General features: G+C 38.4%; 1 protein-coding gene and 1 pseudogene across 8 annotated transcripts in view; one reads left to right on the top strand and one right to left on the bottom strand.

Annotated features, from left to right (window-relative positions):
- The window catches only part of PPP1R12B (protein phosphatase 1 regulatory subunit 12B), a 200,995-nt gene that overhangs the window by 160,004 nt on the left and 19,232 nt on the right, over positions 1–21,759 (bottom strand). The window lies entirely within an intron of this gene.
- LOC123785884 (U2 spliceosomal RNA) lies at positions 4,998–5,104 on the top strand (annotated as a pseudogene).

Genomic DNA, 21,759 nt, shown 5'->3' on the forward strand with positions numbered 1-21,759 from the left:
TTGATCAAAAGAGGTTCCTTGGAAAAAGCATGTTACACAAAGATGTAAAAGAAGGAAAGAACATGGTAGCTAGAGCAATAAACACTAGGACTTTTCATGTTACAAATGGAGAAACTAGTCCCAGGGAAGTTGAATGACTTATTTAAGGTCACATATTCAGTTGCAGAAGCACCTGAATGTTTTGTACCTACCAATTTAGAGGTATCCAAAATAGAGTTCATGGGCCAGTCTCCAGATACCACTTGGCTCATGGAACATTTTTAATACCTGATACTATCTTCCTAAAAATAACTTTGCTTTAGCATATATAGGGTAAACTGATATTAGTCTAACTCTCCAATAATTTCATATGAGGAATGTGGCCAATTGGTTGATTTTGAGTTGGTCACTCCTGGCTAGACTACATGCAAAACACAAAGATCCCATTAAACTGCTTTGGTTACCACTCTGTTTATTAGCATGAGTCTGGATTAGAAACCTCCCTCATATCTTGGCTACCTGTCTTAACCACAGCCCCCCAAAGGTCTAATCTGCTGCCAACTTGGCATGTAGAGTAAATTGCTGTCCCAGGGAGAGGGATTTTTCTATTTAACTCCAGATCACTCCGTGCCCATAAACAAGTGTTTCATAAGCCACAAGAGTACGGCCTGAAAGCTATGGCATGGGCAATGATCCATAGCTGTCAAGTAAGCCTTGTGAAAAGAAGGAAGGCAATTCTGGGATCTGAGTTGGGTAAAGAGTAAAAGCCACCAAGAAATTAAAGGAAGACTGAATTCTCAGAAAGTATAAATCAGTACAGCAAATTTTATCCCTAAAAGGAGATATTAAAACAAGAGGTTACTCTCTTCCCTGCACATTTTCATCAAGAGTTTTACATGGGCAAAGCTAGTCACATGTAAGTCCATATCACTTATTGGCATGTCTCCCCACATGTAGGGTCCTCTGGTAGAAAATACTAAAGAAAGCACCCCCACTAAGAACAGTGTACTAGTTAAGGGTACAGACTATGGAATAAGACTTCCTGGGTTCAAATCCCAGGTCTACTAAATTTTGTATTCTTAAAACAAGTTATCTCTGTATGTTTCAGTTTCCTCATCTATAAAATTATCATACCAACTATGGTACCTACTTAATGGGGTTACAGATGAGCTAATGTACATAAAAATATTTAGAGACCAGCATATAGTTAAATGCCACATGTTAGCTGCTGCTAGTATTATTATTACTACTACTGCTTCCCCCCACCACCACCCTCGTCTCTAAGAGTTAGCAAGAACACTCCTTTCACCACCAGAAAGGGCAAAAAATATATACTTAAAATAAACATAAATATAGCATTAACTCTCCGTAAGTTCTAATAGATGCCAACAGACCACAGTCAGGTTCTATTAACAAGAGAAGGAAGTAAATTAGAAGTATCGGAGAGAGGAAAGGGAAGACAATGAACCAGGAGTGGAAGAATGACTCTCTTACAGCTGGCAAAGGAAGTTCAGGGGCTGCATGCTGCGTTTTGCCATAACAGAGTCCCTGGCTACAGAGGGGTCCAACAAGTCTATTGTTAGCACAGACAGAAAATCTGAGAACACAGATTTAAGTTCCGGATCTAACACTGACTCACATTACCAAAGAACAGGTTAAGAATTTATCTTAGTAATACGTTCCTTGACTGTAAAGTGCCTTTCCATTTATTCATGTAACAAACATTTACTGAGGCCTATACTCTGCCAGACATAATCCTTAGGGGGAGATGCAGGAATCAAAAATGAATAAGACTTTACCGTTTAGTCGTAGAAAGAGATATGTAGATGATACATGCAACAGAAATCATACTCTAATATAAAATGAATTATAATACAGAATAAGAAGTCACTAACTTTGGGGGTAACAGGGAACACTTCGCAGAATGGATATTACTCACCTGAGTTATAAAGGAGAAGGAGTTAGCCAGTTTAAAAAGCAGGGATGAAAATAAAATAACATAAAATAAAATAAAAAGCAGGGATGAAGAACATCAGAAGCAAAGGGAACAGTAATACAAAGGTCTGGAGAAAAGGAAAAAAAAAGAAAGTCTTTTAGAATGGTGAGAAGTTTGGCATCTTTGTACTCAGATGGGGGTGGGGGCACACATGAAAATCTGAACCGGGCTTCATTCGCCATACTAAGGAATTTGAATTTTACCCTACAGGTTAATGGGAAATGGAAGGAAGAGAGGCTGGTAGGACAGGCGGACAGGCAGCAATGAAGGTCCCTGTATCTCATGATAAAGAGTTTAATCTTTATCCTAAAGGCAACATGGAGGTACTGAGCCTTTTAAACCAGGGAGTGATAGTACCAGAACTGTATCTTAAGAATGGTTAACTGTAGTGGGAATATGAAGACTGAACTGCTGGCAGGAAAAATTCACAACGAAGACAACCATTGAGAAAATTATGATCAAGGCTAGAAAGGATGAGGTCTTGAAGTAAGATACTGGCAGTGGAGACATGGAGGAGGGGATGGATTTGTGAAGCATCCCTGAGGTAGAAGGGACAGCATAGCTGATTAGAACGCCCACAGTGAAAAAGGGTAACACAGAGACTGTTAACAGCTTAGGACCCTGCGTAGACTGCAACACCACGTAGCCAGAACAGAGAATATAAGGAAGTCTTAGAAGTCTTTTCTGTTGCTGATTCCCACCTAGTGCTAATTTCTGTTAAAGCCTAAGTGACTTATATCCAGGAACTACATCTGAGCAGCAAGCTAGCATGTACTACTTGCTGCCCTTTCCCTATTAAATAATCCTAAAGTGAGCCCAGGGAAATCGATGCCAACCAGCACAATCTCACAGCTGTTCCCAGCCCCAGAGCAAAGTCCTGGTTGGGTCAGTGTCATGAATACAGCGGCATGGCCCTGGCAAAGCATTATTGTACGGCGCCCACAGGACGGGGGAATTGAGGTTACGGCAGAAGGTCTCCGCTACTGCTGAGATCTCTTCAAAGTCACATGTTAGTGGTAACAATGGTGACTTTACAATTCAAGCGGACACCTCCAATTTTTCCTTTAAAATTAAAATCTTTGGGACAGAAAAATGTCGGTAAATTAAAAGCATTTTGCCTGGCCCATGTGGCATTTTAAAAATAAAGATTTTTCACGTTAAAAAATTCCACATTTGAGATTTTTAAAAAATTAGACTATCTGGCACTGCAAAGTAAACAATTAGCATTGAGTGGCAGTTGCCTTCTCTAGGCAGAGCGTGATACCTGATGCCCCACGCTCCACCATCCTCTACTGTTGTATACTTGGCCCGCTTTATTAAGTTATATTACCTGCCTATCCTTTTTAGGCATTTTCCCCAAATATGTTATTATGAAAATGTTCAAACATATAAAGGTTGAAAGAATTTCACAGTGAATACCCATTTACCTTTACACGACTTGTAGACTACCATTAACACTGGCTACACTTATTTTTTTTTTTTTAAAGATTTTATTTATTTATGTGACAGAGAGACAGCCAGCGAGAGAGGGAACATAGCAGGGGGAGTGGGAGAGGAAGAAGCAGGCTCCCAGCGGAGGAGCCTGATGTGGGACTCGATCCCGGAACGCCAGGATCACACCCTGAGCCAAAGGCAGACGCTTTAACGACTGCGCTACCCAGGCGCCCCGGCTACACTTATTTTATCACACGTCCATCTCTTCACTCATTCATCCCATTTCAGACATTCATAATCTCCCCCCGAACACATCACACGCACATTATTAGCAAGAGTTCAATACTTGTTTACAGTATTATTTTTCTTTTGAAGTAAAATTTACAGATAGTGAAAAGCACAGATCTTCAGTACACATTTACTGGGTTTTGACAAATATATACACTTGTGTTACCCAGCACTTTAGGCATTTCAGCATCCCTGAGGCATCTGACCCCTGGAACAGAGAAATGTTTTTCTACACTGCTCTGACCTCAGCACTGCCAGTGGCTAAGAAAATGCTGGCTATCAGTGGAAACGTAGTTGACCTCTCTTAAGGTACCATCTTGTTTCTGGTGGGCCTTAACAGACCAAATCTGGGTATAATCAATTTTGCTAATAAAATGAATTCACTACTGGAGTTGAAAGAGAAGACACTAGTGGTTAAGACTTTAGAAATCTGAATAACTTTTTTTTCCCTGAAACCACCAAGCTCCGTAGTATAAGAAACATGGCCTATAGTTCAATCCTCAGACTGCTATATCCTAGAGGTAGGAGAGTGCAATGAGTAAACAGCAATAGACAACACAAACATCCCTTGAGGTGACACATAAGAGACTTCACTCGCCCTGACTAGCTTGGTGGTAGTGCCGAGGTAACCAGGGAAGTTCCTTTATTTACTTATTAAGAGCAGCATTCCTAAGCTCAGAAAAGATCAGGAATAGCAAAAAAGTAGAAACCTCACGCTCCAAAGGCAGAATAATGGACAAGTGAAAACCTATAAAAAGGATTCAAAATTTACTGTTAAGTCAAAGACTTCCCACATAGCCCCCAATGCAATGGCATCCTTTATGGAAATGAAAATGAGAAATGCCCCCGTCTCCTTCGATGGTAAGTGCTTACTTATCTGAAATCAAATACAAGCCTCCTGGAGCACTTCACTGGCAGTGTGCTCAGAATAAGTCAGACCTTGCCAAGACAGAGAACTTCAGACACTATTGCAGAGGTGCTGAAGGTTAAGGAAAGAGCGTGTGTTACCTTGCTCTTTCGATCTATCTCAACTGTCTCACTTGAGCCCAAGCTCTGAGCAACTGTACATCTAGGACAGAGCTAGAGGGCAAATTTCAGAACAGAGTGCGGGACATTACGAGACACTGTACAGGCAAAAGAGTCTAACTTTAACGTCATAGCCCATCCCAATTTCCCAACAATTAGATTTCCTAGCTGTAAGATAGAAAGCACCAAACTTAACCTTCCTTTTATTTCAGGGTTGATGTGAGGACACAGGAGATAATAAGTATGAAAATAGATTTTTAAAAAGATAGGTAGTATCGCTTCTCGGCCTTTTGGCTAAGATCAAGTGTAGTATCTGTTCTTATCAGTTTAAAAAGATAGGTAGTACATAAATCCAACTATTGCTATTAACACACACTCTTTGTGTTATTTTAGCAAACAAAATATACTATGAGGCAATCTAGTGAATTGTTTTAGATCAAGGATCGGCAACTTTCTCTGTAAAGAGTCAGACAGTAAGTATTTTAGGCTTTGCAGGTCATACAGTCTCTTGCAAATATTCAACTCTGCCAACCGTAGTGTGAAAGCAGCCATCACAATCCTAAGCCAATGAGTGTAGCTGTGTTTCAACAAAATTTTATGGATACTGAAATTTGAATTTCATATAAGTCTCACATGTCACAAAATATTATTCTTCTTTTGCTTTTTGCAACTAATTAAAAATGTAAAAACCATTTTTAGCTTGTAGGCTGTACAAAACCAGGCAGTGGGCTGGATCTGGCCCGTGGGCTATAGTTTGCTGACACCCAATTTAGAGCACTTGCCAAAAAATTTGAGTTCAAATGCTAGCTGTGAAATTGAATGGCTATAAGACCATAGGTAAGTTACTTAACTTCTCTCTGCCTTGGTTACCTCATCTTTAAAATGAGATAGCAATAATAGTTTTCTTAGGGTGTCTTATGAGGACTGCAGGACTTACTACATGTACTGTGACTGGCACAATGTGACTGCTCATACATATTGCTACTAGCTGTCACACACCATTCCCATAACAATCCTCCAAACGTACCACATTTTCATATGCCTCTACACGTTTATACATGCCACCTCCTAAGCCTGGAACATACTACCCTGCTGAGAGCTTCTCTGTGGTCTCAAAGACTTCGTTTAAACATTACCTCCTCTATAAAGCCTGCCTTGACTGTCCTTCCCATCCTAGCAGAGTTAGTCACCACCACCTGTGTTCCTAAGGGCCTGTTATAGTGCCCTGCATTCTACTGTACTTATCTTTGTCAACTTACCAACCAGACTATGAACTCCTTCTATGCAGACTATGACTTACTAATTGTATCCCCAGGGCCCAGAATACTGCTGAACACACAGAAAGCATTCAATATATATTTGCTTAATGGCATTATTAACAATACAGAACAGAACCTAATACATTAACTAAGATAGAAATCTAGTTATATGACAAACATATAACAAAATACGAAAAAAATTTCAAATATCCTATTTTTAGCATAATCTATCACGTTAACATTCATTCCTATGCATACCCAGTAAGCATCCAGTTTGTCCTGGCACTGTTAGCTAGTAGCAGACATCTCAGAATCCACACAGTGAAAATCACAATACTCGCTTTTAGTGATATAAAAGTCCATCTCTCACCTCAACGTAGACAAAATAATTTGTGTTTAGTAGTGGGTAAAGGAGGGAACTAAACAGTGCAATTTGAAATTTCCACCAATATAACACTGCATATGGCAAGAGGTAAGAAGTTAAAAGAATAGAAGCACTTTCCTGATCCTGCCCTTAAATTCTTAAAGAAAGAGTCAATGATCAAATGGCTTCACCAAGGCCACTGAAAGAGGTATGTTTTCTCCACCAGTTAGGATCCTCGCTAAAACAGAGTTACTTGGGCAACCCAAGGCACCACCCTTCCTACTCTCAGCCTGCCAGGAGTGTCCTGCCACTCTGTTTAGACCTCCGCCAGGCGAGCTATGATACTGTGCCCAGTTGATTCTGTGCCAGACACAACATTCCCTCTGACAGAACATTCCTTGTGTCCGGTAATACCGGGCTAGCCAGTATACCTGGCATACTACCTCTTAAAAATCGAAGCTGCTTTGGAAGAACAGGTTAGAAGGGGAAGGGACTTCAAAGTAACTAGTGAACATTTCCTGAAAGGTAGTTTAACGTCATCAAAATCGGTCAAATGCTGTGAACAACCATGAAGAGGGTGCAGTGAGGACTCAGATCACAGCCTACCAGGTGACACTAACATGACATAACGAAGTAGAAACTTCATTTTCTACTTTGTCACATTAGTAAAATCCCAGTGGTTGCTGTGCAAATGATCTCATAACTGGTCTTCCCTTGGGTTTCTGTGTTTCCTTTCTGGTGTGTGTGTGTGTGTGTGGGGGGGGTGCACTGCCTGAGAATTCTGTTTCTGCAGAAGTCTCTTTCCCTCTTCTAGGCCATGAGATCACACCCTATGAGGATCTACCGAATTTAAGGAACAGAAAATTCAACACATAAAAGGGATTTGTATTAGGAAGATGCTGAATTTTTGTCTTTGTCATTGTTGTTATTACTTCTATTACTATCATTCTCATCCTCGCCATTATCATTTTCTTCAATGTCTGATAATGGCTTCATGTATAGCATTTGAACACTGTTGAATCTGGACACTCTCATGATTGCTAATTTATAACATAATTCTAGATACATCATACCCACAACTTTTTTATTCCAATACTGTGATAAAGCTGATCAGTACGATTAGGTTTTATTTTAGGGCCCGATTAATCTCAATGAAATAATAAAATATAAGTAAATTATAATGCCTTTCTTTCTTCCAAATACTCAAATGTTAAATATATTCCCATAGGTCTTCCCAAAAGTCCTCCAAGGAAGGGAAATTTTGGTGAATAATGATAATAATCTTAAAAGCAGCCAATGTTTTTTTGAGGACTATTTGAAGCTGGGCATGTGAACAAGATATGGAAAGAGTGGAGTGAGAAGACCTAGCACCAAGATTTGAAAATTCTAACATTTAAAGACCATGTAGAGAAGAATGTGAAACAAGGAAGATGCAACAAGGGGGGGGGGCAAGAAAAATTTATCATGAAAGTCATAGGATAAAAAGGTGGGAGAGAAGGAGAGAGTGGTTTATGTTGCTCAGAGTCAAGTAAGATGAAGAATGGAAATGTCAGAATTAGCAAGCCAAAGGTCATTGATGACCTTAGCAAGAAATGTTTCAATGCAGCAATGAGACAAAGTTGAGAAAGGAAGTGAATAAAGAATGAGGGGAAAGGAAAGCATGGGTAAGTCTTGAAAAATATTGCTAAGAAAGGGTGGGAAAAGGCAGGGTGATAACTAGAGGCCAGGGATGGGTCCCGGGGATTTTGTCATTCCAAAATGGAAGCGATCCGAGCATGGTTAATGATACTTGGAAGGGTCCAAATGAAAGGAAAAGCTTGAAGAGAGAAACTGAACAGTGTTTGGTTGCAGAAGAAGGATTCCAAAACAAATATGGGAGGGTTAGCATTAGATGCGAAGAACACTTCTGCCACTGTACCAGGAGGGAAGGAAAAAAGTGTTTCCGACTAAGGCAGAGTGGTTTGTAGTTGAAAAGTTAAAGAAGTTCAGGGGTGCCTGGGTGGATCAATTGGTTAAGCGTCTGCCTTCGGCTCAGGTCATGATCCCAGGGTCCTGGGATCGAGCTCCGTGTCAGCTCCCTGCTCAGAAGGAAGCCTCTCTCTCTGTTGCTCCCCCTGTTTGTGCTCTCTCACTCCCTTTGTCAAATAAGTAAATAAAATCTTAAAAAAAAAAAAGAAAGAAAGAAAGAAAGAAAGAAAGAAAGAAAGAAAGAAAGAAAAGTTAAAGAAGTTCTAATTTCTGTTTTCTAGCTTATCTGTGAAGCAGTAGTAATAATCATAATAGTAATGAAGGTAGTGGTAGGAGTAATAATAGTGTTTATTATACTAAATTTTCATATTTAATAAATACATATTAATTATATAATCGGCAGAATGTTATTTATAGAATTATTAGAATGGTGATTATGATTAATAAATATTATAATAATAATATTAACCAGCTAATATTGTTGAGTACTATGGGTTAAGCACTCTCTTATACATTAATTTAATCCTCCTAGCAAACTTTTAAGAACGGTATTTTTATTTTCACTTTTAAAAGGTTGGGATGCCTGGGTGGCTCAGTGACTTAGATGTCTGCCTTTAGCTCCGCTCATGATCCCAGGGTCCTGGGATTGAGCCCTGCATCAGTCTCCCTGCTCAGTAGGGAGCCTGCTTCTCCCTCTCCCATTCTCCCTGCTTAGGCTCTCTCTCTGTAAAATAAACAAACAAGATCTTTAAAAAAATAAATAAATAAAAGGTTAAGTAGCTTGTCAAAGGTCACATAGATAAAAATTAAGTCAGCATTCAAACCCAATCAGTCTGCCTCCAGAGCCTACACTATGAACTACTTTATTATACCAACTTTCAATTTAGACCCTAAGGGTCACCAGACTTCTAACAAGTCTCATGTTAAAGCTCTTTAAAGAGCTTTTTTTGGTGCAGTGATGGAGACAAAAACCAGATCAGAGATTTTGTGGAGTGGTAGGAGGTAATATTATCTGCTGACAAAAAAGGAGGAAACAGGGTGGTCAGAAGGGTGGGGAGAGTAAAGAAGTGGAGAATGCTCTTTTCAGGGAAAGAAGTAGTGAGTTGAGATATAATGGAGTTTCCAGACAATGGGAAGATCTATTTGAATTTGATGACCATGAATGTAAAGTGGTAAAAAAAAAATCTGCACTGTTTTGTGAGTTTTAGCCACTTAGGTGTAACCACAGAGAAATGAGAATTGGGTTCATTGGTTAGGACGCGGTCAGATAAGTTCAAAAATTTCAGAGAGGTAAAGAAGTTTAGGGGTTTAATTTAGTAACAGTGAAAGTGTTATCGAAGTGCACACAGAATCTAAGTAAGATAATAAAGTGGGCAGCTGGGTGGTGGAGTCAGTTGAGCATCAGACTTGGTTTTGGCTCAGGTCGTGATCTCAGTGTAATAGGATTGAGCCCGGGTGGGCTCTGTGCTTAGCATGGAGTCTGCCTGAGGTTCTCTCTCCCTCTGCATTCTCTGCCAGTGCTCTTGCACTCGCTTGCTCTCTCTCTCTCTCTCTCAAATAGATAAATGAGGGGTGCTTAGGTGGCTCAATCAGTTAACTGACTCTTGGTTTCGGCTCAGGTCATGATCTCAGGGTTGTGAGATCCAGCCCCTTATCGGGCTCTGTGCCCAGCATGGAGTCTGCTTGAGATTCTCTCTCTCTCCCTCTGCCCCTACCCCTGCTCGTACTCTCTCTAAATAAATAAATAAAAATAATTATAAATAAATAAATCTATCTTTTTAAAAAAAGATAATAAGGGAAGCTAATAAACTAGGAGGAAAGGAGATGGGGAGAACAGAGGTCCCAATAAGAATTTGGTTATAATGGGAGTGACTGAACTAGTAATTACATGTTACCTTCAAAAAGCCAGATGCTCTGAGAAGTAGCTCTAGGTGAAAACTGTCATAGATGTAACTGTGGAAGTGGGTGACAGAGCAAGATGGAGGGATAAGTCACCCAAAAGGAGGAAGCTAAGAAACTAAGAGGCCAAAGTGTTGGATGCTCTGATAGTAATGAGACTGAGAGGAAGTTGTGAGTTGTCTTTGAAGCATGAGAAAGAAGGTGGCCTAGCCAAATGGCATGCAAATCAAAGGAGCAGAAGGTATTTTATTTTTATAAGAGGGTATGGAAAATAATTCCCAGGAAGTGATAATGGTGAACAACATGGATATTTAATCCTACTTCCTAACACTGAGTTACGTGAGATATATGAGAATAAAACCACTCAAGAGGGATTAAGTCTATGATCGTAACTGAACTAATACTCTGGGGTTCCTAGCTGCCAGCTCTATCCACTACCAGGTAATAATACTATAGCCTTTTTCTTCAAAATGATTTAAGTCATGTTTTTAAGTAACACAAGAGTATATTTTTACTGTAAGAGAAAAAAAAATTGAAAAGTAGCTATATATAGTATATATAGTTTGGTATATATCCTTCTAAAATGTTTTCAAAACACATACAGGGCCACATTTTTATGTATTATTTAGAATTTTTAAAAGCATAGAAACATATGTATTATCTGTGCATTTTTCTTTCTATTCACAAATTTTTATAGACTTTCCATGTTAGTGGAGGTCTATGAAGTCTACCTTTTGTTCATAACTATAAAAGATTTCCATACTATGAACATATAACTTATTTAACCATTCACTCTTCTGTTTATATAAACTTAGAGGTTTTTTCTGATTTTTTTGTTACTATAAATAATGAATTAAAGAATATTTCTGGGGGCACCTGGGTGGCTCAGTTGGTTAAGTGGCTGCCTTCAGCTCAGGTCCCGATTTCTGGGATCGAGTCCTGCATCAGGCTCCCTGCTCAGCGGAGAGCCTGCTTCTCCCACTCCCTCCACCCCTTCCCCCCTGCTTCTGTGCTCTCTCTCTCTCAAATAAATAAATAAATAAATAAATAAAATCTTTAAAAAAAAAGAAAAAACAATTTTTTTTAAAGATTTTATTTATTTATTTGACAGAGATAGAGACAGCCAGCGAGAGAGGGAACACAAGCAGGGGTAGTGGGAGAAGAAACAGGCTCATAGTGGAGGAGCCTGATGTGGGGCTCGGTCCAAGAACGCCAGGATCGCGACCTGAGCCGAAGGCAGCCACTTGTTTGTTCTTAAACAGTGTAATCACTGACCTGTTCCCCCCAAATCACTAAAGAACTCTTTTCTACCCATAAGGGAATCAGAAAAAAATCTTGTACCACTGAAGCATTAAAATTAGCAGCACTTTGAATCTGTCTTTTTTGAGATACAGCTATCTACTTAGCAACTTCTGAGATTAACTCAAATAAACCTTAAGTAGCAGTACACCAAACACAGACTTCATTCCCCAGGCTTGTAAAGTGCCAAAGTCTCTACTTAATTAAGAATTAAACAACAATGATCCCTTTATCTTTTTGAGATCAAGTTTCACCTTTCTTGCTTTGCAGAATTAAAAAAAAAAAATCAATGAACCATCCTACATGCCCACCCTATTTCCCAGAACACCAACTAATCTTACTTGTTAGTATGCCAGACTGTAGAGTTCTCCAATTTAAGACTGAATGGTAGAAATCAAGGGCTTAAAGTAATTTAATATATCTGTTTTCAAAGGCTATGGGAAAGGCCAAGAGCAACGTTATTTTTCCAGGTTAGCCTAGAGAGCACTGGAAAGACCAGAGTAAGCATCAGAAGGCTTTCTGACACAAAATTAACAACTGCATGCAAACATGATCATTAGCTATACTTTCTTAGACAATAGACGAGTTTGGATTGCCACGGAATGTCTTCTAAAACCTTCTTTTCCCCTAACGACTCTTATTTCATGTCTTTATTCCTTGGCGGGGGGCGGGGGGGTTAGGGACAGAAGGAGAGGCAGAGAGAATCTTAAGTAGGCTCCACTCCCAGCACAGGCCCAACTCCGAGCCTGACAGCCAATGCAGGGCTTGATTTCACAACCCTGAGACTGTGACCCTGGTCAAAATCAAGAGTCGGACACTTACGAATGAGCCACCCAGGCGCCCCACATCTTCATCCCTTTTTGTAAAAGAATAGGATGTCATGAAAAGTTGTGTAATTCCATTCTTCCGATTGCAATTTGGCAAAGTCCTTAGGCAAAGATATGCCTAAATATGTTCTCATAAAACAGTCCTCATCAGTATATTACAAAAAGCAAGTAGTAGCAAGAAAAATGTATCACCCTTAAAAAAACAAACAAAAACATTTTGTCAAACAACAGCACTTAAGCTGATTCTCAATTATTCAGTGCCTTAAATGTGCCGAAAATCAAAGAAATTCAACAGATCATATAAATACACAGGAACCTATTATAAGTACTCAGACTTACATGTACATTTCTGAAGTTAGCCACTCTTAAAGTTGCAGATCTTATCACCAGTGTTTTTCCTATTGCAAATATCCCCCTTCCCCTATAACCACACTTCCTTCCCAACTTGCAATAATCCTTTTTAATAAAGACTCTTACTGGGAGGAAAAAAAAAAGTTCTTGGAATAATCATAATTATTTAAACCATAACACTAACCAGAGGGAAAGGTGGCAATTATATGATTGAAACAGAAAATATATCTAAAGGATCTAAGTTTCTTTTTCCATGTGTTCAGCCAGAATTTTGCCATTAAAAAAAAAAAAATCTAGGGGCTCCTAGCTGGCTCAGTCAGTAGAGCATGTGATTCTTGATCTCAGGGATGCGAGTGAGTTCAAGCCCCACGTTGGGTGTAGAGATTACTTAAAGATAAAATCTTAAACAAAAATCTAGTACAACATAAAAAACTTCTACTATAAAGAAACGACAGCGGGGGGGGGGAAGTTGCTGCTGCATGAAGCAGAAACTGGTGGGATAGAGGAGGCAGTGGAAAAAGATGTATAGCATCTAGATAATACATAAACTAAATAATCCAAATATGTTTTGTTCAGATGTAGAGGAAGGTGTAAGGAAGATTTTCAGTAACAGACCTGTCCAGTATCTCCCTGATTTCATAACTTTGTATAATGTTAGTCATGCACAAACCCCAAATATCAAATAATATGCTACTTGGGCCTTAATATTTTATAGCTAATCACTAAGAAATCTGCAGCAACAGTCAATAGGCATTTACAATAGCATCACACTGTTGGCACTGTCTGAGAATAGTAAGCAATTGATTTGAGAATATCAGTTTTGACCTGCCAAGTCAATGATATAAAAAATCTGACAAAATGAGAATGTGGAGCTATAGGAACTTTCATGCACAGTTGGAGCAATGTAAATTGGTATAGCCAAGAATTTGGAAAAGCACTATCTGGTAAAGATGCACAAACATTTGATCCTTCATATAAACCTTAGAAAAACGGTAACACATTTACACAAGGAACCATGAGCAAGAATGCTCACAGCAGCATTATGTGTTTTTATTTTTATAATATCTTCATTGAGATGTAATTTACATACCATAAAACTTACTCTTTTAAAGCATACAATTCAGCAGTTTTTAGTGTATTCACAGAATTGTGCAACCATCACCAGCATCTAATTTCAGGACATTTCATCACCCCAGAAAGAAACCCCACATCCACTAGTCAACACTCCCCATTCCTCCCTCTGCTTAGTCCTTGGCACCCACTAACCTACTTTCTGTTTCTATCTTTGCCTATTCTAGACAGTTCATACAAATGGAATCAATACATAGTCTTTTGCATCTGGTTTCTTTCACTTAGTATAATATTTTCATGGTTCACCCACACCGTAGCATATATTGGTACTTCATTCCTTCTTATGGCCAATCATTCTCCATTGTATGGATACACCATATTTTAAACCATTTTAAAACCATCCAAGTGGGTGGGAAGTAATATGTCTTTGTGGTTTTGATTTTCATTTCAACATTATATTTTAATAGCAAAACAAACATCACCCTAAAAACAGTGTAAATATCCATCAACAGAAGAGGATAATATATTTTAGTACAATCATATACTGGGCTACCATATGACAATGTGAAAATGAGTAAGTGTCGCATGTATCAATGTAAAAATGAATAAACTAGTGCTAAGCATATCAACACAAATAAATCTTACAAATATATTATTAAATTGTAAAAACACATAGCAAAAGGATACATAGAATATGATGCCATTTACATAATTTTAAAAACATGTAAAACAACATACATTATTCAGGGATACATTCATATGAGATAAAAATATAAAAATATGTTCAACTGTATTGCTAACAATCTATTCCTTAAGCTAGCTGGCAGCTCTATGGGTATTTATTATATCATTCTCTGCAAGGTTTGAAAGAGTTTATTAAAAATAATAAGTCAATGAGAGAAAAAGTCTGGCCATCACATTTAGCCCTTCTTGTGCTTTACACTGCTAGCAAGTATACAACCAAAGTTAAAGGTTGGGAAACAACTCAATAGTTAGATGGCATCTCATAAGATTTCTCAGTTTAAATCTGAATTTAAATCTGAATAAGGTCTATGAATTGTACAATATCCATTTCCTGGTTTTGATAATATACTACAGTTATGTAAGATGTTATTAAGTGGGAAAAAATTGGGTGAAGGATTAACAGGACCTCTCTCTATAAGTTTCCATGAATCTACAATTATTTCAAAATAAAAGGGTAAAAAAAAAAATTCCTGGGACCTAACATGAGCTACTGAGACAATAATTTGCCTACATCTCTCTGAGCTCGGCATAAGACTCCTTTATCCAGACATTTTCAATTCCAGATGTTGGCTTACAGATCCCCCACTTCCTTTGTTTCTCCTCCTAACTTGCCACTGTTCTAATAATTCTGGCCTTTAAACTACTTACTAGTCTATGAGAGGGTGAAGAGAGGCGAAATTCTAATAATTTTAATATGCTACAGACACCATAAAGGAAGGGTTTAGAATTATTACATTTCCTTTTCTTACGCTATTCCCAGAAACCAAAGGAAATGCAATACTAACTTTCCTACTTGAAAGGAGTCTTCGAGCTGGTCCAAAAGCACAGAATAGGATACACTGGCAGTTAGATGAAATCCCCTATTAGCTTAGGAAAAACAGTGATGGAAATTCACGAGTCATAAATGAAAGCCAAGACAAGCAGTAACCTGGCTGGAGAGCACTGTTCCTTGAGTCTTGGCCTAGGCTACAGGAGGCAGAAGAGGCATGAGAAACACATACACACAACCACAATAAAGTTCATCAAAAGCACTCCAATACTCTTTAACACAAAGAGGGAATACTCAGATAATCTAGACCAGGTCAGACCAAAAGATGTGTTTTTCCCCCTTTTCTGTAAGAATAAGAGAGGTGATCAGTAGGGACTTTCTGCCCCACTAAAGTTCAGAAGAGAAATAGTTACTGTTCTTACACGGAGTAATTGCAGATACCTTCAGAGCCTGTCGGGGCCTTAATAACCCGAAAAGTATGTATGTATGTATGTATGCATGCACATGCATGTAAAACTAGTGAAATCTAAATCAGGGGAATGGTATTAAGAAACAATTTATGGGGGCGCCTGGGTGGCACAGCGGTTAAGCGTCTGCCTTCGGCTCAGGGCGTGATCCCGGCGTTGTGGGATCGAGCCCCACATCAGGCTCCTCCACAATGAGCCTGCTTCTTCCTCTCCCACTTCCCCTGCTTGTGTTCCCTCTCTCACTGGCTGTCTCTATCTCTGTCGAATAAATAATAAATAAATCGTTAAAAAAAAAAGAAACAATTTATGAATATATCAATAAAAGTCAGAAATCTACGAATAAGATAAAGAAACATGGATAGTCATTAGTAAAGCAAGTAACCATTTTACAAATCCTAGTGCTATCAGTGCAATCCAATTACCCTAAGTAACCATGTGAAACTCTGATAAAAGGTGAGACAGTGAATTTCAAAGACCACAGATACTGGAGACCTCAGTCCTTCAAGTGTTGGAACAGAACATGACTCAAATATGAAGAATTCAAAAGGAATATGCATAATCCTTTCTTTGGGGAAGTAAGAGGTCTTAAAAGGGACGCACTCAAGTTCAGAGAAATATTCAGGACAAATAGGAAACATCTTAGACTAAATCAGTAACCAAAGCAGGCTACTACAAAGCAGAAAGAAGGCTTCTAGTGAACCATGAAGGATGGCCAGGAAGGACAGCACCAAGGGACAAGGCAGGTTTAAGAGCATAAAGCTTTAGGGCTCTGCTGTCAGGGGAGGAGGTAGGTGTATCCCTAGAGTGAATAGAAACAAGCACAATAATCCAAAGTTCAACTTACGTTCATAGAAATTGTTTGAAATACATTTTCCTCTTTATTCACAGGTCATCATATCAAAACCATTTGATAAATCTCTCCCCTGGGGCAAGAGCAGCCCTAGGCTGGAAACATTAGATAAATAATGAAACTATTTTGGCTCCTGAGTCTTCCACCTGCCACAGCATGACTTGCTCAAAAAGACTTGATGGATAGTCTGTGAAGTCTGAAGCTACTATGTGCCTCCAAATGTCCACTGTTTGGTCACTGACCACAATTTGCAATAATAAAATTTATGCATTTGGATTCTTAGAGTCCTAGGATGAATTTTTTCCCACTATTTAAAATATAACATCTTTGATTTTACAGGAACAAATAAGATCCAGGAAAGGCACAATCCAGGCAATAAATTGTTGCTGTCAGCCATGAGCCAAATGGAGCCAAATAAAACTACCCGAGGATAGAGCTAAACAGAAGCAAAACAGGAATCTTCTGGAGGCATTACCAGAAACTCATTAAAAGCAGAAATCATAGAGGAGACATGGGACTCCTCACCTTTGTTCAACAAGTAATCATGAAAATTTAACAGCCAGTCAAGATGTCCAATCATGGCATAGTCAGAGTTCTACCAGCACATGACTACTGGATCTGGGAAGGGAGAAGGTATTTCATCAACTTGCTCTTATGATTTAGACCTCACGGGAGGGGAGTGAGACAATTCCCTCTGGCCAACGTGTTCAGAAAAACTAATTGAAATGTTCATCTCAGACCAGTCAAACTTTTCTTAATTGATTTGGTTGCTTTCTCAAGAATCCCATCAGAAAAAAATTGTGATTTCTCAGATTAAAGGGATAAAAGGGATAAAAAGATTTTATCCCTCTGCCTTCATGTAAGATTAACAATTTATTCCAAAGAGTTAAGAAGGTCCTACTCCTCCAATCTTTTAGAAAATTCAGTTTAGGACACTGCAGTCTAACTTTCTCCAACTTAACAACTAACTGGACTTTACTAACCTTAGGGAATGATGAAAAATAACAGACTTGAACCCCTGTGCGGGCCAGGCATTCAGGGGTTAATGTGATAGTTACATATTGATCTTCTTTCCTCTAAAAGATGGAGATAACTGACTGAACAGTGTAGAAAGAAGCCTCAATTCTAAACCTCATTAAGATAAAATCAAGTTTTTTTTTTAAGATTTTGATGTTTCTGTCTTTCTGTTTTAGACACAAATACACATCCAAGTTCTCGGCAGCAAATAATATCCCTTGTTAGTCACCCAGAATAATGCCTGACACATAGTAAATGCTCAATAAATACAGATGTATTTAGTGAACAGCTGGATGAAGGAGCAATTAAACAGTCTCTCTTGAGGCTTCCTTAGCTTCCTTGATAACTAACTAGTTCTTCAGCTTTCTCTATGATCAGTCTTTCTCTTCCCAAACATGTAAATTCTCGAAGGGTCAGACCTCAGTTTGCTCTTCCTGACAATAACAGAATCCATCTTCTCTCAGAACTTTAGTGAACACTGATTCATTCATTTAAGGAGTATACTGGGCACTAAGGAGAAAAAGATGGTTGAAATATGCTTCCTGTTATCAGGTACTCTTAGTCTAGCATAAGAAAGGTTAAATATGAATTTGTATAAGATGATATCACACGTAGTTGCTAAACTAGCATGAAGAGCAAGATGTTATGAGGACAAGAAGGAAGGACAAATAAATTCTGACAAGGTAGACTCTGCAGAGAAAGTGACATCTAAGCAGAACCTTGAAAGATTTAGGAGGGCAGGGAGGGCAATGTAAGCAAGGAGAACAACATGAGCAAATGTTCATGAGATGTGCTCAGGAAATGGCAAGTAATAAATGTATAGGTATGTGAATATGGTTGAGCAGTGGGGAAAGAAACTGGTAAGATGGGTTGAAAAATTTCCACGCCATGGAGAGAGTCAGCCGTTTTACTCTCTATGTCAATAGTTCCATTGCCAAACTACATCAGAATAACCTGAGATGCATGGAAAAAATACAGATTCCTGGGCTCTACCCCAGAGCTACTGAATTGGAATTTTTAGAGATAGGGCTGAGGCATCTGTATTTGAATGAGTATCCTAATGTGTAATAAAATTTGGTAACCATTGCAGAGTTTTTTTTTAAGGAAGCTTACATTATTAGATTGATATTTTAAAGATAACTGAAAGTACTATTAAACATGGACTGTAGTATGTGCAAAATTAGAAAAAGGGAGACCTATAGCAGACTATGGCAATGATACATTCATTTATTCAACAACCACTTAAAAAAATATGTGCCTACTGGTTCGCATGCGCGATGCCTGAACTAGGGTACCATCCATGTAAATGGAGACAAAAAGACAGAGTTAAGAGACATGAGGAAGGTACAACTGACAAGTCTTGATGATTCAGTAGGTCATAGGGGAAGGAAGGAAGGGAGCAAGTCCCAGTTTTCACCAATGATTCCCAAATTCGGATGAGCATCAGAGTAAACGGTTCCTGGGTCCTACCCCAGACCTACTGAATCGGGTTCTTTGGAGGGCAGGACCAAGAGTCTCTATTTTTAACATGTGTTCCCTGCAGTCAGCTGAGCATCAATGGTGGGCCTGACAAAAGAGACCTAATGTCTTAGATGACTGAATGGTTTATGAAGGGAAGATGAGAAGAGAAGGAGGAGGAGCAACAGGTTTTTGGGATGAAAAAACAGTTTTGCTCTGGAAATACTGAGACTGAGGTACGTCTGTAAGACATGCAGATCAAGACGTCTAGTAGATGACTGGGAATACAGTCATGGAGGCTATGATCATCAGCTATTGTGCATCTTTTGTCTCTCCCTCCTCAAATCAATCTCTCCAATACAATTTTATAAATTAATCACTTAAAATACTACTCTTTTAACATTACTTATTTGCTTCAAAATATTCAATCTGTTTAATAAGCAGTTATGAGATGGCCAACCTGTCAGAAACAGTGCCTTTCCCATTGATAGTAACCTCTCTTTCTTCAAAACTTCTATACTAATTACCCAATCTAATCATTCCATAATTGTCCTACCTTAAACAGCTGGTTTTGTTGTTGTTGTTTTCATGTAACTATGTCTTTTCTCACCAAATAGTGTACAAAGTTCTTAAAGGAAGAGAAGGTTTCTTTTACTTTTCTTTATACTGCTGAGATCTTAAACACAGCGTAGTGGACAGAAGTATCTATTGTCCTTGACCAACAGTCTCTCAGCAATCATAAAGAGAAAGCTACCAGGTTGAAGAAAATGGTCCCTGATGTACTCTGGGACCTTAGTCTATTATCCTATTACATTATTTAACATTTATATTATATTGAAGAAAACTTTAAAGATCCTTTCCATATTCCTTTACTACAAATAACAACTTCCAGTGTAATTTTTATATCAAATACATGATACACAAATTTTATTTCATTCATTATAATTTCTAAAAGGATGTAATTCTTATCTTTATTGACAACACCGCATTTATTTACCAATCCCCAAACTATGCTAAAAATGTTTGTTTTATTCTTACTACAACTCTTGCATTTCTTCCAATCCATTCAATTTAGTGTTTTGATTTGCTTCTAGCTGATTTCAAAGCTCTAATACTTACGACATAGCAAACGGTCTGAACTTTGCAAAAACTTTCTGTATCAGAGACTTATTCCTAACAGTTGCACTCATCACACTGACACACTGCCTGAAGGTCAAGGCTCTAAATTCTGCAATATTTTTAGCATCCAAAATCCTGGTTTATGCTCTCCTTCTTGTTCTCTTGGTCTTCAAAAGACCTAAGAACATGATATTCAATTCCTAATTCCCTCTAAGTCCTAAGCAACCAAAGTTAAACTGACTAAAAAAAAAATCCAAAATGGAAAATGAATCACTAAGAAAAAAAAAACATATACTTTGAAGCAAAGAAAGTTATAAGGTTTGAAATATGACCCCTAATTCCAATTCTGATTATTCTCATTAAATTATTGGCTAGAACAATTCACTGCTCCTCCCTTGCTACTACCCCCTACCACTAATTAGTTTATTCACTGAACAAATATTTATTCCCAATGCCTAAAATTTAATAGATATTGTGGTAGATGCAGTTAACACAATGGCAAATAAGGTAGGCATAGTCCCTGCCCTCCCAGAGCTTGAAGTCTGGCTAGGTGAAGACAGCCAAAGAAATGAGAAACTATAAGACTATATGACAAGTGCTATGATAGGTACGCTACCAGATACGAAAGGAAAATGCAGAAGTACTTAACATGGGAAAATATAGTGCGGGTAAGTTATGCGGACACTCCTTGGAGATAATGATGTTGAACCTGAGACATGAAAAATGGGTAAGCAGAGAGAGACAATAAGCATTGGAGAAGTAGAAGGAGATGTACTAAAAAGAGAATATCAAATGATTGAGGAAATGAAATATAGCTGAAGTGCAGAATTCAAAGTTGGAAATGGCAAAAAGTGAGACTGGAAAACAGGGCAATGACAAACACTGGAGGATTTTAAGGAAAGTATAAAATGTTCAGCTGTTCTTGGCTGAAGTACAGGAAACGGTTGGGAAAGGCAAAGTAGAAGCAGGGAAACTATTCGGCAGACTATTTCTGTAACCCAGGTGAAAGATAATGACTTGGACTACAGTAATGGTGAGGGGAACAAATGAAAGCAGACACATCTGACAGACATTCAGGAGGTGCTATCCACAGGATATGGTGATGTAAGCTCATGAGAATACCATGTCTGTTTTGTTCTTTATTACATCCTCAGTGCTAATAAGTATCTAGCCCATAGTAAGTGCTAGATAAACACTGCTGAAGAAATGAATCCAGAAAAGAAGGAGTCATAGATGTTATGCAGGTTTCGCTTAACAACTGGGTAGAGGGAGGTACCATTTACTAAGACAGGAAACACAGAAAGAGAAGCAGTTCATAAAAAATATGTTTGAGGTACCTGTGAGCCATCCAAGGACAGATAATGAGAATACAGACAGATATCACTTAAGCACAGGAGAAAAGCAGATCCTCTGAAAATGTAAAACGATGGCAGCCCCAGTGCCTCAATTAAAGCTATAGTTGATAATTGGCACTTTTAAAGGATACTGTGTGTGATATCACACCAATAACCCCTTTAAACTTCCCAGGGTTGTTAATTAATGGTTTTAACATCAAAAGTATAAAAAAATTAATA

Source organism: Ursus americanus, chromosome 2 (genome assembly GCF_024610735.1).
Source record: "Ursus americanus isolate L20-20 chromosome 2, mUrsAme1.1.p, whole genome shotgun sequence".
NCBI classification, from domain to species: domain Eukaryota; kingdom Metazoa; phylum Chordata; class Mammalia; order Carnivora; family Ursidae; genus Ursus; species Ursus americanus.